Here is a 19,107-nt window from a genome sequence, read left to right as displayed (position 1 = left end):
GTTGTGGGTATAAAATAAAATCTGACTGGAATAGGTTCAGTCTAACAGAAAAAAAAAAAAAGAATTGCAGTCGATGCACAGAGCTAGATCTTTTTAGAAGCTTTGATGTAAGTGAAAGGAAACAGAGGTAGTAGCTGGAAGAAGTAGAAGCAGTTGGTTTGTTTTGTTAAAATAAGCCACTCTATGCTCATGGAAAAGTTCAATGAAGAGAGAAGTCTGATGATGCAAGAATAGAATAGAGAATTGCTAGGGAAGTTCTTAAGAGGATAAGGGCATGAGATCTTGTGTACAAATAGATGGGTTTCCTTTGCTAGGAATTTAGACAATTCATTCACACAAAGGAGTTAAGATAGTAACTAGACTTATCATGGTGATCTTTTTTTTTTTTTTTTTTTTTTTTTTTTTGCTGTACGCGGGCCTCTCACTGCTGTGGCCTCTCCCGTTGCGGAGCACAGGCTCCGGACGCACAGGCTCAGCGGCCATGGCTCACGGGCCCAGCCGCTCCGCGGCATGTGGGATCCTCCCGGACCGGGGCACGAACCCATTTCCCCTGCATCGGCAGGCGGACTCTCAACCACTGCGCCACCAGGGAAGACCCATGGTGATCATTTTGAAATGTACAGAAATATTGAATCACTCTGTTGTGTACCAGGAACTAACATAGTGTTGTAGGTTAATTATACTTCAAAAACAAACTTATTAAAAAAGAGATTAGGGGCTTCCCTGGTGGCACAGTGGTTGAGAGTCCGCCTGCCGATGCAGGGGACACGGGTTCGTGCCCCTATCCCGGAAGATCCCACATGCCGCGGAGCGGCTGGGCCCGCGAGCCATGGCCGCAGAGCCTGTGTGTCCGGAGCCTGTGCTCCGCAACGGGAGAGGCCACAGCAGTGAGAGGCCCGCGTACAGCAAAAAAAAAAAAAAAAAAAAAAAAAAAAGAGATTAGATCTGTGGTTACCAGAGGTGGGGGAGGGGAGAAGAGGAATTGGACGAAGGCAGTCAATAAGGTACCAACTTCCAGTTTTAAAATAAATAAGAACTAGGAATGTAATGTACAACATGACAAGATAATTAACACTGCTGTATGTTATATATGAAAGTTGTTAAGAGAAAAAATTCTGAGAGTTCTCATAGCAAGAAAAAATGTTTTTTTCTATTTCTTTAATTTTGTATCTGTATGAGATAATGGATGTTCACTAAACTTACTGTGGTCATCATTTTATGATGTAAGTAAGGTAATCATTATGCTGTACACCTTAAACTTACAGTGCTGTATATGAATTGTATCTGAATAAAACTGGAAGAAGAAAAGGTGTTAAGGCAGAATACATGAGCACTGACATAGGTAGAGAGATTAGACTGAGTAAACTGAGGCAAATGCTCTTCTGATTGTTTTCATTTTATTATCATCAGCTGAGAATAATGATGAGGGAAGAGATGATAGAAGCTTTAGAATAAAGAAAAAGGTCTGAAAAGTTAGCTAAAGACTGAGGGAGTGAGTATACTTGGGAAATATAATATGGCTATTAGGCTTCATTAGAACCCACTTGAGGTTAGTTGTCATAAATTCAAAACAAGACCAGTAAACATGATGGTAAGTTTTTCTCCAGCCATGTTTGGCTTTTCAGATATGGGCACACATTAGGCAGACAGTTGGATTTGACTATAGTTGTGATTTTGTCAGGCAGTAGAGTAAAACAAGAGAGATAAAGGGAGCTGCGGTTTTATAGCAAAGGAATGATTCTAATTATGAAACATGAAATATTCATTGTATACATTTGTATAAATAAAGGTGTGGGGCATTTGCTGAGTTAGGGACATGGAAAAGTGATAGATAAGCTAATTATAAGTCCTTGATTGTAAAAGGATTGTTGAGTTGGACTATTAAAGAGAGTCAGCTGGAAAGGCTGGTGGCCAGAGAATGGGAAGCTAGAGATTATAATGATAGAAGGGTTGTAGTTAATAATAATGACAAAATCTAGGCTATAAACAAGAGTGGTAGATATAGAGTCAGTATCATTGGAGGACATAAGGCCAAGGACATGAGAGGTCAGGATATTGCATGAACTTTAGATGTTGACATCACCAGGAATTATGACAGTACTTGTATAGGAGGAAAAAATTGATACAGGAGCTCAATTTTTCGGGGAAATGAGAAGTGAAATACAGACAGTAGATGACTTCAAAAAGAAATAATGAGTGGCAGGGTGTGCTAACAGGAGATTCAAAACTCAGGGTGCCTTTCTTTCATTGGTAGGGAAAGAAAAGAGTCTATATCCATTCATCAGGAGCTAAGAAAAATCCTACTCCTCCATTCTCAGTAGCTTAGGAGGGCTGCTCCCCTACTTTCGTTTTGCCACTTTGGGGAGGAGACCAGCCGATCTAGGGAAGCTCTTTCAGAATAAAGCCAATGGCATAGTGTTGTTATGCAGAGAAAGGGCCTGAGTTTAGCTCTGCAGCTTGGCTCTCGTGGCATGGAAAGAATCCAGAAATTCTCAAATGCCTTAAGGACAGCTATGGAAGGTAACTGATGGGATGTCTTGTAATTAATTGATGGGATGACAAACAGGGCATTGACACCTGTATCTGAGGGAGGGCTGCAGACCACACAGGCTGGAGGTAAAAGGGAATCACAGCCAGACCTCATTGGCAGCCGGTGTACTTGGAAGAGCTAAGACCTCATTGGCAGCCAGTGTACTTGGAAGAGCTAAGATGGGATCAAGACAGCTGACAGGACCATAGGTCCTGTCCAAGCCAAGAGAGGAGAGACCCCATGTCCCTTATCCTCAAACCTCAGCAGAGGATGCCAACAAATCAAGATGTGACAGGCTGTTAAGGGATATCGTTGCTGCAGAATTCAATAAAGATCCAGAGAACAGCACAAGGACACACAGAGAGCTGTGGCCCCTTCTCTGAAGCCAACGGAGACAGTGAGCATCTTTGTATACTCAGACTCCATCTGAGGGTGAAATATGAGAAGGAATCAGAATTCTGAAAATCTGAACATACAACTGAAGGGGACTGTTTTAACCCCATCAGTAGCTTGTGACAAAGATCAGATCATTTATAAGAAATGAACAAGCTATTTCTTTATATATCTGAATGTAGAGGCCTTTTGTAACACATACATTGAGTGCTTAAACAAAAGTAAAATAAAGAACTATTTTTCTAGTTATCTACAGATTCTTTTATAGATAGAGGAGTTCAAATTAGCTTCAACGCAGCTATGAAATCAGTCCTTAATATTGAATTAAAAACTGAACTCTGACATTATGGTCTGTTTTGAAGAGGATTTGGGTCAGTGGTATGAAACAGATGAAACCACACTGTAGTAATGAGTGTCCAGCGCAAAGTGATCACAACGTGGCTGAGAGAAATCAGGAGATCAAATGATAGAACATTACAATGCCACAATTCTAGGTCAGTGGCAGGAGGCCACCTCTTCCTTCTGGGAATTGAATCCTATTGGGGCCAAGGGTCCAGGCTCTTGCAGGTTCAGTGGCCAAAAGTGTGCTGGGGCCAGGGGTGGAGATAAAGCACATACCTTGGCCTCTATTCTGGTGCATCTAACGAGCCCAGTTCCCCTGAGGGTAGTGTTTAATGTAGTACAGGTTGACAGAAGAATAAACAGATAATCCTTTTTTCACCTACTGGTCTTTTACTACTCCGGAATTTAAGCCCATAATGTAGCAAAGAAAACCATATTCACATGTGATAAGGACAGGAATAAAGCCTGGAGATGGGGGGCGGGGCGGGGGGGCTCAAATCTTTGGGAGACTTCTCCAGGATAAAATGACAAATTGATAAGAACAATCCCAATTAAACCTTGTTGAAATTAATAAATGTTCTTATCCTGTTTCCCATTATCTTTGTTAATAGGACTAATGATCCTATTAATAACCACAGCTAACATCTATGAGCACTAGGCTACAGTATTTACATATATTATCTCCTTCAATTCTTACAACAATCCTATGAAGAAGTTACTGGTTTTATCATCTTATAGATAAAACTGAGGCTTAAACGTATGGACACCAAGGGGGCAAAGTGGCGGGGGGGCGGGGAGGTGGTGGTGGGATGAACTGGGTGATTGGGATTGACATGTATACACTGATGTGTATACAACTGATGACTAATAACCTCCTGTATAAAAAATAAAGTTCAAAAAAAAAACATAAAACAAACAAACAAAAAACCCTGAGGCTTAGACAGATTAACTCATCTGTAAAATACACAGTAAGTAAGTTACGAAACAGGAATTTAGGCCCAAGACTCTTCATTTCAGGGCTCACGTGCTTCACTAGTCAACAATAACACCTTCCATGTGGTTACCATTTATGTAAGACTAAGTTTATAGAAGGTGTTTTGTACCTCACCTTGTATGATGTAACCCTATGAATTAGGGACTAGTATTATCCTCATTTTTAAAGGAAACTAAGGTAAAGAGAAATACTGAGCCCAAGACCATCTCCAACAAGAGAGAAACAGAGAATAAGGTTTGCAGAGAGAACTTAAGCTGACCATTCACAGTAGACATTCACTCATGTTTTATTGGAGTTGTTTTTTTTTTTTTTTTTTTGTGGTACGCAGGCCTCCCACTGCCACGGCCTCTCCCGTTGCGGAGCACAGGCTCCAGACGCGCAGGCTCAGCGGCCATGGCTCACGGGCCCAGCCACTCCCCAGCACGTGGGATCCTCCCAGATCGGGGCACAAACCCGCGTCCCCTGCATCAGCAGGCGGACTCCCAACCACTGCGCCACCAGGAAAGCCCTTATTGGAGTTTTTTAAGTCTAATTTTACAGAACACTAAATAACTTACATGTTAATCCAGTAACAAAAATTCACCTTCCAAATGTAGCCAGATAATTTATCTAATGACTATACCACTGACCTTCTCTCTTCAAATGAATAAGTACATATCTGAATGTATGCTGTATTCACCTTACATATTGATGGAGGTATAACTTTCCATAAATCCATTTTCTTCCCCAGCTGCCATTGCCAAACTTGACTCATCTCAGAGAACATACCCGGAGAGAAAAGCATCCAATTCTTTAGTTAGCAAGCAACTCAGAGGCAGTTTAAAACAAAGGAAAAGCAAGAAGAATCAGGCAGGAACCACACATCTTGATGGCTCGGGAGTGGCCCAGTATATACCTGCTAATCCAGTGGCGTGTCCTGTTCAGTGTTTCTCTAGGACAAAGCATCACACTTGGCAGAATATATTATATGATCACCCCAACTGCAGGTGAGGGAAAAATCTCTCTCCCCCTGGTGGACCCCCATTTAGGAAAGGTGTCAGTCACAGCCTCATCTGAGCCTGTGACCCAGACAGCCTTGCTGCAGAGGTCCAGGCCAGGATGAGGAAGAGGGCATAGAGGAGAAAGGCAAGGTAGGCACAGAAGCACTAGAGGACCAAGGTCTCATTACCAAGGCCCTGCTGCACAACTCATACTCTCTAAATCTATTTCTCTATTCCCTAGATTTTTAAGTTCATTGTTTTCAAATTGGCTCAAAAGAGAAAACAACTGTATGGGTGAACATTCACCATAATGGAAAAGTTTTTAGAATTCACTGCTTTAAATGTGAGGAATATGTATATTTATAATTTAATACAGGAAGACTGATACTACAACTACTGAGAAATATATAAAATCTGTGGTAATGTTCTCAAAACACTTCGTTTTCCTCTTGTGTTTAATATTTAAGTTACAATAAATAATACATGTAGAATGGATTTAACTTTTTTTTTTTTTTTTTTTTTTTTTTGCAGTACGCAGCCCTCTCACTGCTGTGGCCTCTCCCGTTGCGGAACACAGGCTCCGGACGCGCAGGCCCAGTGGCCATGGCTCACGGGCCCAGCCGCTCCGCGGCACATGGGATCCTCCCAGACCGGGGCACAAACCCGTGTCCCCTGCGTCGGCAGGTGGACTCTCAACCACTGCGCCACCAGGGAAGCCCTGGATTTAACTTTTTAAAACTGTTTTCATCATTTCATTTGTTCTCTATAACATGTGGTAGGTAATAGGGAAGATAAAATCTCATATTACTGATGTATTTTTAAAATCGTATCTTTGCCTTAGTTTCAATAATACTTATCTCAGAAACCAGAAATATTCTTTTTAAAAATTTTATTTATTTTATTATTTTTGGCTGCATTGGGTCTTCGTTGCCATATGCTGGCTTTTTCTAATTGCAACGAGTGGGGGTTACACTTCATTGCAGTGCGCAGGCTTCTCATTGCAGTGGCTTTGCTTATTGCGGAGCACGGGCTCTAGATGCACGGGCTTCAGTAGTTGTGGCACGCGGGCTGAGTTGCTCCGTGGCACGTGGAATCTTCCTGGACCAGGGCTCAAACCCATGTCCCCTGAATTGGCAAGTCGATTATCAACCATTGCGCCACCAGGGAAGCCCGGAAATATTCCCTTTTTAAAAAATCTTAGCACAAGTTTGAGCAAAATGGTGGTGGGGATGGCATTACATTTTGTTCAGTCTCCCCAATCCTGTTTAAAAAGCTGACAGAAATGGGGTGCTACTGCTAATTGGTTCAGGATTTATTTGGGGGGTGATAAGTGTTCTGAAATTGATTGCACAAGTCACATAACTCTGTTCATATACTAAAAGTCATTAAATTGTACACTTTAAATGGATGAATTGTATGATATGTGGATTGTATCAATAAAACTCTTACTCTTAAAAAACTGAGTAACTAGCATATTATGGTGAGTTAAAAGAGGCCACAGTTCTTAGACATTTCTGCCATCAAAAGGCAGGGTCCATCTCCCTTGCCCTTGAATCTGGGCTGGCCTGTGACAGCTTTGAATAATAGAGTAGCTGAAAGTGACTCTACACCGCTTCCAGGCCTAGCCTTTAAGAGAACTGGATGCTTCCATCTCGGTCTCTGGGAGATTTCAGCTGCTTTTTAAGAACTTCAAATACCTTGGAGTCACTCTAGTCCAAGGAAGCCTATGTTAGCCATGAGGAGAGAGAAAGAAAAAAGATGTTTGGCAATCCCCCAGATGTTCCAACTCTCAACCACTCAAGTTATCTCACCTGAGGTTGCAACACTGTGAAACAGAGACAAGACACCCATACTGTGTCATGCCTGAATCCATGACCCCAAAATATCATGAAATAAAATAAATTGTTGTTCAAAGGCAATAATCTCTGGGCACATTTGTTATGCAGCAATAAACAGAATAGACTGCAAAACAAGGTGATAAATTATTCTATAAATCCTAGTATAAGAGCAAGTGTACTTAAAACACTGACAGCAGCAAGATCCTAGAACAGCAGCAGCTATGCAGGAATAAGCAAAGGGAATACAAAGGGAATTCCAGCGGGCTCTAAAAGCCAAGAAACTCAGGAATTCATTTCAAAAAGAGGTCTCCATTCAGAGTGGAGACTCAAATGGCCAAACTTAGGATAGTCATAATGACTGGGAGACTTCTGGGGGGTGTTGGGGCAACCTGGGCCCCTGGGATGTCAAAAACAGTCAAAACCCAACAATGAAGAGAAACTGGTCAGAACAAAACACCACTTGTTCAGGGTAACAATTCTTGGGTGTAAACGAGAGAAAAGATATAGATTCTAATGAAAGAAGAGCAGAAGAGTAAGTCTCAAAATATTAGCGATACAGATATGCAGATAAATCTGGAACATATCACAGTGAAACAAAACAAGAAACCTAGGTATGAAGCCAAAAAAGCAATCTTCACTTTCACATCTGCTAAACAGGCACTTCCTCCTAAAAATACAGGAAAGAGGGGCAGCGTCAAGATGGCGGTATGGGGAGACACCACGTTAGCGTCTCCTCACAACTAGGGCACCTGCTGCCTGCGGTTGGGGGACCCTGATGCCCAAGAAGACAGGAGGAACCCCTAAGTGAATGGGTAGGACATGTTGGGACTGAGGGGGGAGTAGAAGTGGAGGCCAGATAGGATCAGTGCCCCTGGGGCCAGGGAGATGAGGAGAGACAGGCAGGAGGGACCCTCTGGGAAAAGCGGGAGAGGAGTGGTGGGTGATCGCCTGGCCCACTAGGGCTGGGAAGCCTGCTGAGCTCCAAGGCCAGTACCCCCCTCCAAAGCCCCCCTTTCAGGCCGCACTGGTCCTTGAGTCATAGGAAAGAGGCTGAGGGGAGAACAGGAGAGGCAGGTGGGAGGGGCCCTCCGGGAGGAGCAGAAGACTGGAGGGCATTTGGCCTGCTGGGCTCCCAGGTGAGGTCCCCTGCCCTCTGAGACAAGGGGCGGGGGGCACGCCTGGACCGCTTCTGTTCCTTGAGCCTAAGCCCCACCCCCCACAGCCCCCAGGGCCTTTTCCAGCCTGTGTGTCCTAAGCATAGGCGCCCCCCCGTGCCCAAACCTCGCCCTGGCTTAGGCCCTGCCCTCCACACCCAAGGCCTTTCCCCCCCTTTTTTTTCCTTTTCCCTTCACCTCTTTTTTTTTTTTACTATTGTGGTACCGATGTACCTTCCAGTTGTTGATTCATTTTTATTTTTATATTCTTCCTAATATATCTGTTAGTGTCCTAGTCTAATTTTATTTTTTACTTTGTTATTGTTCTTTTTTTTTTTTTTTGCCACCCCAGGCAGCTTGTGGGATCTTGGTTCACGAGCTTGGGGGAGGGCCGAAGCTCTTGCAGTGGGAGCACTGAGTCGGAACCAATGGACTAATAGAGAACCTCAGACTCCAAGGAATATTCATCAGAGTAAGGTCTCACGGAGCACCTCATCTCAGCACCAAGACCCAGCTCTACCCAAAACCCTACACACTCCAGCGTTGGAAGCCTCAGGCCAAACAACCAGTAAGACAGGAACACAATGCCACTCAAGATTTTTGTAAATATAGGCAAGATTAGTTTAAATGTTAGGTAGAAAGGTGACAGAACTAGAATGGCTAAAACAGTTTTGAAAAGAAATAAAGTGATAGGAGTCTGTCTACCCGATTTCAAGACTTACTATATAGCCATAGGAACCAAGGTGATGTGGCATTGACCAAAGAATAAACACACAGACCAGTGGGACAGAATAAAGAACCCAGAAATAGATGCATGCAAATATGCACAACTGGTGTTTGACAGAAATGTAAAAGTTACTCAAGTAGAGGAAAAACAGCCTTTTCAACAAATGGTTCTGGAGCAACTGGACATCTATAGCAAAAAACAAGCATAAAATGAAAAACAAAAAACTCTTTCTTATGCCTCACACCCATACAAAAAAAAATTAACCCAAAATGGATCACTTAAATCTAAAATTTAAAACTATAAAAATATGTAGAAAAATATAGGATAAAAGTTAGGTATCTAGAGCTAGGCAAGGTGTTCTTAAATGTGATACCAAACGTACAACCCATAAAAGAAAAAACTGATAAATTTGACTTCATCAAAATGAACTTTTAATCAGCAAAATACCCTTAAGAAGATGAAAAGAGAAGCTACAGAGTAGGATAAAATATTTACAAAATACATATCTCACACAGGACTAATATCTATAATATACAGAGAACACTCAAAACTCAACAGTAATAACAAAGAGAGTTGACCCTAAAACAATGTGGGCACCTGCTTATGGCAAGTAGAGCTCCTTAGAGAAATCAATTATTTTAGGTCTGTGGCAAGAAATGAACAAGATGTTATCTTGCTGTACCTGAAAGCAAGGATGCTACGTAAGACTTCTGAAGATATGTCAAAAGCACTCAGGAATACCGTCAACAGCTCCCATAGACCAAAGCTGGAAAAATTTATTATCATACATAATACTGAATCCTATTGAAAGAACCATATCAAATATAAAAAATTCCTTGAGATCAAAATCATGGTCCAAAACTGTACTGATCACCTTTAGACACTGCGTCATTGGCATCATCAGAGTACCATGCCATTATTATGAAAATTTACAAAAGGAAAGTTGATGCCTTTATTCTTCCTCTCCTTTAAGAACTGTATTTTAAGGTAATGGAAAAATAATAATAAGGGAAAGATAATCTTTATATAAGAATCACAGCTAATAAGTGCAAAAGACATGTTGGAATTAGACAATCACCATTTTGCAACTCCTAATAGAATAATGGCTCAAGGTAATGGTCATTCATGGACTACTAAAACATTGAACTAAAGGATGAGGAGGGTCTTTGGGAGGGAGGGAGATGCATGAGGGAAGGGATGTGGGAACAGATGTATATGTATGACTGATTCACTTTGTTATAAAGCAGAAACTAATTAAAAAAATAAATAAATAAACTTTAAAAAAAAAATGGATAACCAGTGGACCTACTATATAGCACAGGGGACTCTGCTCAATGTTATGTGGCAGCCTGGATGGGAGGGGAGTTTGGGGGAGAATGGGTACATGCATATGTATAGCCGAGTCCCTTTGCTGTGCATCTGAAACTATCACAACATTGTTAATCGGCTATACTCCAATATAAAATAAAAAGTAAAAAAAAAAAAAAAAAGGGATGAATGAGGTTGACACCACTTAAGCTCCACTGATAAATTTTAACATCACTAAAATTGAACAATCAGATATTATGTTACTGCTGGCACGATGTGATAGAAAACGCACATTAGAATCTATGAAGTACTCTTCATATTTAAAAAACTGAACCTGAATTTAATCAATCCTCTAGATATAACTTTACAAGATATAGAAACAGAGCAACATGTTAAATGACAGCATAAAGATATAATCAGCCCAACCTAAAATGTGGGAAATGCTAAAGAACAAATGATCTAGTTTCTTTCAAAATTTAATGGTATAAGAGGAGATGCTCTTTAAACTCAAGAGTTTAGAGACACGTTAACTAAATGCAGTATATATATACTTTGGTGGGCAGAATCTTAATGCAACCCAACAAATACTTCAAAGACATTTTGGAAACAATTGAGGAAATTAAATATAGAATGGGTATTAGATGATATCAAGGAATTAATGTCAATTTGTTCATCATGGTTAAATTTAAACTAATTCCTTATCTATTAATGATACCTACTGATTTATTTATGAATAAAAAATATATCTGGAATTTGCTTTAAAATACCCTACCAATAAAGGAGAGAGAATAGACAAAACAAAAATGGCAGTATGTTGATGGTTGAAACCAGGTTTGGGATATATGATGGCTCATTATATGATCATTTCTACTTTTGAGTGTGTTTGAATTTTTCATGGTAAAATATTTTTAAACAATCATGTAACTATTCATTTGACAAGTTGAACACGTACCCTTTGCAGAACAAAGTAAGTAAAATACAATCTTTTCTCCCAAGAAGCTCACAATCTAGTAGTGGGAGAAATAGAAAAAAAAAAAAAAAAAGTGCAATGAAGTATGATACTTGCTCAAATAAGCACATTACAGTTACAGTGGGGGCACAGTGTAAGTGAAAAGATATACCCCAGGAGACATGAATCAGGACTTCAGAGAGGAGGTGATACTAGATCTGTCGTCAAAAATTTACAGGAGTTCATTCAGGTGACATGAGGAAAGGGCATTCAGAGTGACAGTAGTAAGTCCTATTTATATGTATCACTTCCTGTTTCAAGCACTGTTCTAGGCACTTCGGACTTTTAAATCATTATATCCTCAAACCAAACCTGTGAGATGTGTTATTCTTAGCACATATCCTTATTTTACAGACAAAGGCAACTGAGGCCTAGAAAGGTTAAGTAATCTGACCAAGATTGCATAATTGTAAATGACAGTGATAGGCAGCAAAACCAAATAGTTTGCTCTCAAACACTAGACTTCTTCTTCAGTAGATGGAGTGATGTGTAACAGAGGCAAAGAGGCGTAACCTGTAACAGTACACTAGAAAACCATAAATGTTGCTATAATATATGGTATGAGGTCGAAAATCAGAAGGGTATGTCAGGAAATGAGAGAAGATGGATGGTTAGTCAAAAGGGAGACCATGAAGGGCTTCACATATCAAGGAACGGAGTTTATACCATTTTCAAGTAAGAAGCTGCAAACCAACAAAGGCTTTTAAACAATGGAGTGACATGTACTGATTTATGCAGTACAAAAATAACTTAGGCAGTGGTGAGCACAGTGGATGGGAGGGGAATCAATAAAAGGAGGCAGAGAATTCAGTTAAGAAGTGTTTTGGTCCAAGAGACAGACTGTAGGGGCCAGAGCTATGGCACTGCTGATAGACATGGATGAAAGAGAACAGATTCAAAAGAGATTTAAGAGGAAGAAGCCACAGAATTTGGCAAAGAATTCCATATGGGAAGCACACGGATGGGAAAGGGGGAGTTAAGGAAGTCTCTCAGGTTGCTGACTTGGGGGGTGGGAGGGAGGAGGTATGCCAACAATGAGTGGGAACATCAGAGGAGAAAGTCTTATAATGAAGAAAGTGTGTTCACATTTGACCAGGTGAGCCTGTGGACACTGTCATATAATAATGACCCTGGATCTCAGAAGACAGATGTGTATCTGAGAGACTTCAACATACTGGCAGTATTTAAAGCCATGGAGACTAATGGGATTCACTCAAGAAGCCTTCGCAGAGAAACAAAACAAAAAATCAGTGTTTTTCAAACTTCAGTTATTCAAGGACTTCAGGACTTTTGCCATGTTAGTGTACCTGTCCCATTGTTTATTTAATAGTTTTCTGAACTGGCATGTTTTTTACTTTATTTTCAAACAAAACATTTATCACTACTGTAAAAAAAAAAAAAAAGAAAACTATATTACTTAGCATAATAAATGGAAAATAACCATAAAGTTAAACTGTAATGCTGGTCAACGTAGGTTCATCAGTTGTCAACAAATGCACCACTCTGATGGCGGGGGGATGTTGATGGCGGGGGGATGTTGATGGCCGGGGGATGTTGATGGCGGGGGGATGTTGATGGCGGGGGGATGTTGATGGCGGGGGAGGCTGTGCCTGCAGTGGGGGGACTGGGGGCGAGGGTAGGAGGTACGTGGAAAGTCTTTGTACATTCCTCTCAATTTTGCTGTGAACCCACAACTACTCTAAAAAATAAAGCCTTTAGATAAGTAAATTCAATTTTAAACATTTGTATTTAATCCAATTAAATATTTCACTATTATCTATGAAACTTCAGCACGTGCTTCAGCTCCTGAGAGCTGTTCTTTCTTTGTGAAAATATATTTTTTTCAGCAAGATTATAAAGAAAAACTTGCCTCAATCTAGAATACTACAAATTTAAAATAATTTAAAAGGAGATACAGTTGAATTTTCACCATGTGATGGGATATTATTTAATGTTCTGTGAGTCATCTCCTGTGCTACCTTTGGAACATGGTCCACAATCAGGAAAAATTCTGCTTTACAGGAAAGACAAAGGAATCGGGTCCAGACCTATGTTCCGAGGTCAGCTGAGTAAAGGAGAGCTGAATCAGTGGACACAGAATAGACGGTGTCCAATTATACAGAATAGCATCCAATAGTACAGAAAGGTTGGTCTGGGTTTTCTAGAGGCATGTTCAGGATGGTCTAGATGATAACCAAAGAAGTAGACTCGCTTGTTCCTGAGCTGGGGCTAAAGCAACTGAGGGAAGCTAAAAGATCTTTTAGTTGCTGCTGCCTGTCAGGTGACTACTTTGAGCCTGGACCTAGCATTCTCTCTCCTCCAACATTTTGTCCTCTCTACCCTGCCCCCGACCCCAAACCCACCATCCTCTTGCTGTGCCTGATGCTCTAGTAAAGGAACGTGAAACGAGTGTGGTGTCAAGACGCTTTACCTGCGGGAATTGTTCGCAACTGACCACACTCTCCCGACCCGCAGGCTAAAGGGCTACGTGCCCTGACCAGCGCCCAGTTGTAAAAAGCCAGAAGCAAGGCAGGCAGCATGAAATGTGACAGCATGATGAAAAATCATGGGGGAGATAATAAAAAAAAAACAGAAGCCTAAACTTACTATGAATCCACACGGCTCTATGACTCCACAGTGCTCTGTTTACTTTGAAATAAAAACTGAGTGCCTTGGGCTTCCCTGGTGGCGCAGTGGTTGAGAGCCCACCTGCTGATGCAGGGGACATGGGCTCGTGCCCTGGTCCGGGAAGATCCCACATGCCGCGGAGCAGCTGGGCCCGTGAGCCATGGCCGCTGAGCCTGCGCATCCGGAGCCTGTGCTCCGCAACGGGAGAGGCCACAACAGTGAGAGACCCGCGTACCGCAAAAAAAAAACAAACAACAACAACAAAAAAAACTGAGTGCCTTAGATCATTATGAAGACTCTGCTATGAGTATGCACTTGCATAAAAAATGTTCTCTTCCTTTACTATTCCAAAAGGTGATTGATCATCTTCTACCCCATCAGTTCTGCACATCTTACCCCTTCTAATATGGAGTCAAAAATGAAGTCAAAAATGATTTTTTATAATGTGTGGTCAACAAATTACACTGGCCAAAAAAAAAAAAAAAGAAAAAAGTTTAGCAAATCTAAAGGACTTCATTTGCATTTTTTCTTTGTTTCTCACTAATCTCTGACAAAATTATATTTTCTGCTTTTCTTTATTGCCAAATTCCTTAGACCCTATGTATCACCTACATTAAATATCCTAAATATACACAATTTGCTTTCAAATGTACTCATGTAACTAGTTTAGGAATAGAATTGCAGTAGAATTTGAGGGGAGTTATAACTTCCTCAACTCAAAAGTTTTCATCCTACATGGCCTTTAGTATTTTTTAAGTCTCACTCCCACTGAAAACATCCTGAAGTTAATGATATAAAATAGATGATAAACAGATGTGAATAGAGCAAGTAGAATTCTGCAGAACATTATTTCTTCCAAATGTCCAAACTTCAATTTAAAACTTAAACACAAATTTAGACAAGTATTTTCATAAAGGCTTGAGCATTGTGCATAATCAACAAGGAATAAGAATTTTTGTTCTACCAAACTGTAATAAAGGACCAGAGTAGAGGGAACATTCACATTGAAATGAGATGCTATGCTCATTCCAGTATAGAGCAGAAACTCTAAAAAAAAAATTGTAGAACACATAATGGCATTTTTATATCTAGAGTAAGTTCAGACCTGCCAGCACGAAATTAGTTTATTTCCAAGTAATAAAAGCAGAATTATAAGAATGTGGGAAGCACCACTATCCTGAACAGCTCAGAGAGCGCACTGGAGATGGCGGGAGGGAGGGGGAAGGGGGGAAGGATGGGGGAGGGATCGGGGGAGGGATGGGGGAAGGATGGGGGGAAGGATGGGGGGAAGGATGGGGGGAAGGATGGGGGAAGGATGGGGGAAGGATGGGGGAAGGATGGGGGGAAGGATGGGGGGAAGGATGGGGGGAAGGATGGGGGAAGGATGGGGGGAAGGATGGGGGGAAGGATGGCTACAGGCTATGATTACGTCATTTGGCTCTGTGTATTCCCCCAGTGTCTTCTCCTCCTCACCACTGCCTCTTGTCACAGTCCATTACAGGTCTGGCAGGAAAGGTTTTTACTGTCTTCTCCCTGGACTGTGAGCTCCTCAGGAGCAGAGACCCTGTCATCTTTATGTCCAGCCCAATACCTAGCATGAATAAGATGCTCAGTTAATGTTTGCTGCATGGTTATCATAACCTTTCACTTGGTGGGGAAAAATCATCACCTCCAGAATTAAAAGAAAAATACCATCCTGTTGTGATAAATCATTCCTAGGCTGCAACGGAGATATGTCCCTGAAATGAACAGAGGACACAGCATTTACTGCTGTTTTTCTCTAAATGGGTGCCTTAGTTTGGATTCCAGAAGCGGGTTCTGAGACGGAGATGTCTGCGCAGGAAGTCAGTTGGGGAGTGTCCTAAGAGTAAAACTGCTCTGGAGTAAGGCCAGCAGGATCCGACAGGGGGAGATGCCAAACTGCTGGACAGTTGCCACAGAGGCCTCAGCTGGTCCCTGACGGGACTCTGGAGCGGGGGTGGTCCTTTAGAGCTACCAGTATTAAGGCAAAGGACCTGCACACCCTGCCTAGCCCAATCCTGGGAGATGGGTGCCTCGCGGAGACGAGGCGGGTGAAGCGATCTTGGGGGAGGAAGCCCCCTTCTGCTGAGGGAGCTGAGGGAGACCCCCTTCTGGAGCTGCGAGCCATGCGCTGCCAACAACCCTGCAAATGAGCAGGCTGACTGTGAAGAGGATTCTGGGTGATGTCCCACAGTGCCCACAACCATGCAGCTTACTCCCTCACTCAGAAGCTCAAACCTCAGATGGTATGGGAGTAACATACAGACCTGAGACCCTCGCAGTGATCTTTCTGATACGGGCGAGACGTATATAAAGGCACCGCAAGTGTCTCAGCGTACGTTATCAGGTCTTTAGACGGCAGCTGTCAATCTGTCACAATCTGTCACTTCGGCCACTTAAAATTACTGAAGAGAGGGAAAGCTGCCCTCCCATTGAACTATGGGAAATCACAATTAGTAGCAGTCTTTTCGTCCAAATCATGAGATTTCTTGTAACGTGCACCAGCCTAAAGCAGATTGGTCCGTGTAGAATGAGGAAGCCTACCAGGAATGATTAAAAAAGCATCCATTCAGAAAGCATTCCCGGACTCATCACCATCTGGTCAGATCTGATTATTATACAGTCAGGGAAAGTCCTGCTGGAGACACCATGGGGAGAGTTCTCCTGAGGCGGCCATTTAGCATTTGTTACAGTGGTGGGGAATGAGTGCGATGGACGACAGGCACCTTGTACCAGGTACCCTTGCATCTGATCCACTCTAGTGACCCTCCTTCCATCAAGTCCAGAGAGGTAGGAAGATGCATGATGCTATTTTAAAGCCCCTCAGTGACAGAAGCAGCAGAAGATACATACTTTTTCTTTAAAAGGAAGAGAATGAAAAAATAATAATAATAATGCTTGAAGGCAGAGCGGCATGCCCGCTTCATCCCACACTGGTCAACCACCTCCTCTCTCCAGCTAGGAACACCAAGGCCATTTTTCAAACATTCCAGATGCTTCACTGCATGCAAGACTTCCTCATCAATTTTTCAAATTAAGCACAGCCCTGAAATTTGGCTGCCCTCTCAATCTGCTTTGAAAGAGTGTCAGCAGTTTTGATATCTGCCACATTTTATTCGCCGTAGGTTCAGGATCCCCCACAGAACAAAGCTACAAATAAAAGCTAGAAGAGAATTAGGAAGGAGAAAGCATGCTTCGCTGGGGTGCTAGCTCCACTGAACTCACAATGGGGGGAGAGAAAACCTGCTGTGATAAGACTCTTAAGTGAGAGGAAAAGAAATATCAACAAATCTCACCAAGAAATCCCAACTGCAACTCAGAAAAGCTTTCAAAAGCCCAGCGTTCCATACTGGTAACAAGTAGAAGATGTCAATTACAAAATTTATGTTAATGAGACTAAGGATTAGGAGAGCTGAGTAAATCAAAAAGCCTTCCTGGGCTTTTCCAACCTTCAGAGATTTTATCTAAGGCATTTCGTAAACTACAAACAAGATGACACATGAAATAGGCTAATTGGACATCTCTTAGGCATTCGTTTAGCTAAAGTCCAGGAGATGAGAAAGGTTTGGCCATTTGTTGTGCTCTTCTAGCAAAACTTGCTGGCGATCAAAATACTTCTCAAATATAACTACTGCACCCTGGCTGCCATACAGCTGTCCTAAGCAAAGCTGGCAGTATTCAGAGCTTTTAAATCAAATGCTCTTTACCTGATATGTAATTTGTTTAGCCCATTTCCTTCATTATATTAACATGTTAAGAGCTTACACTGCAGACCAAGGATATCTTGAGTGTGACAGCCATGATTTAAACCTGAGGTTCTCAACCAGGAATGATTCTGTCCCCATGGGACATTTGACAATGTCTAGAGATGATACTGGCTGTCACAACTTGGGGGAGGGGGTGTGCTAATGGCATCTACTGGGTAGGGGCACGGATGCTGCTAACCATCCTACAATGCATAGGACAGTCCCCACACACAACAAAATATCAATAGTGCCAAGGTTGAGAAACTGATTTAGACCTTGCTCTGGTTGAGAATATAGAAGTACTGTGGAAGAAAATGCTGCAGAACAGCTCAGCTTTGTGCAAAATACACATATGAAGGCCAACAGAGCTTTGCTTCACTTGAAATCTACTGAACAGACCTATGTTAGGATTTCACACTGTACATCAGAGTTTGCATTATTCTGTAGTGCAGAAATATAAGGAATTAAAGTGCCTCTGATCCCTGCCCAGGATCCTTTGCTCTTCAAGAACAGGAATACCATTTCACTGTTTTATAAGAACCCTGAACTTTTATCCCCAGTTTAGTGACTGGTTCATGTTTGCTGCTTTGCCTTGTTTCATAGATATGCTGTAAACAGAAGGGCAAAGATGACTTTTTGCCATTCAAAAACGTGCCTAGGGCTTCCCTGGTGGTGCAGTGGTTGAGAGTCCGCCTGCCGATGCAGGGGACACGGGTTCGCGCCCCAGTCCGGGAAGATCCCACATGCCGCGGAGCGGCTGGGCCCGTGGGCCATGGCCGCTGAGCCTGCGCGTCCGGAGCCTGTGCTCCGCGATGGGAGAGGCCACAACAGTGAGAGGGGTCCGCGTACCGCAAAAAAAAAAAAAAAAAAAAAAAAAAAAAAAAAAAAAAAAAAATTCTCTTAAAAATATTGTGTTAAGTTTAAACTGTCTGTGATCTATAAGCACATGCCTCCAAGTCATAATTAATATGGAAGTCCATGCGGTCAGAGACTAAGACTAAAGTATATGTTAAATAATTCTGAGGGTTTTTCCCAAATGAAACCTGAGCTAAGAAGCATCAAACCAACATCACTGTGAACTCTTACTTCAACTCCCTAATTAACCAATTAACCAACTATCCTTAGGTGATTTGGGGATCCAAACAAAGTCACTGGTTACCCTGACCCACAGAAAGGACACTGGATATTTTTGTTTGCAGTAATGAAGTACTTGTAGACACATTGCACATTGCAGAAATACTACAGCTACCGAAGAAAGGGCATGCATACCAAAAAGGGGAAAAATAAAACAGAATGCATTTCAACGTAAATAATTCTGCCTTAATAGCAATACCAAGAGCCATGCAGCTTTCTGGCCAGGGTTTAAGATATCAATGGGGCCATCTATACCTGGCAGAAAAATAAATCTTCCTAATACTCAAAAAGTACTTGTCCTGT

Source organism: Mesoplodon bidens, assembly GCF_964165515.1.
Source record: "Mesoplodon bidens genome assembly, chromosome: 9".
NCBI lineage: Eukaryota > Metazoa > Chordata > Mammalia > Artiodactyla > Ziphiidae > Mesoplodon > Mesoplodon bidens.
Note: the sequence above shows the minus strand (reverse complement) of the source record.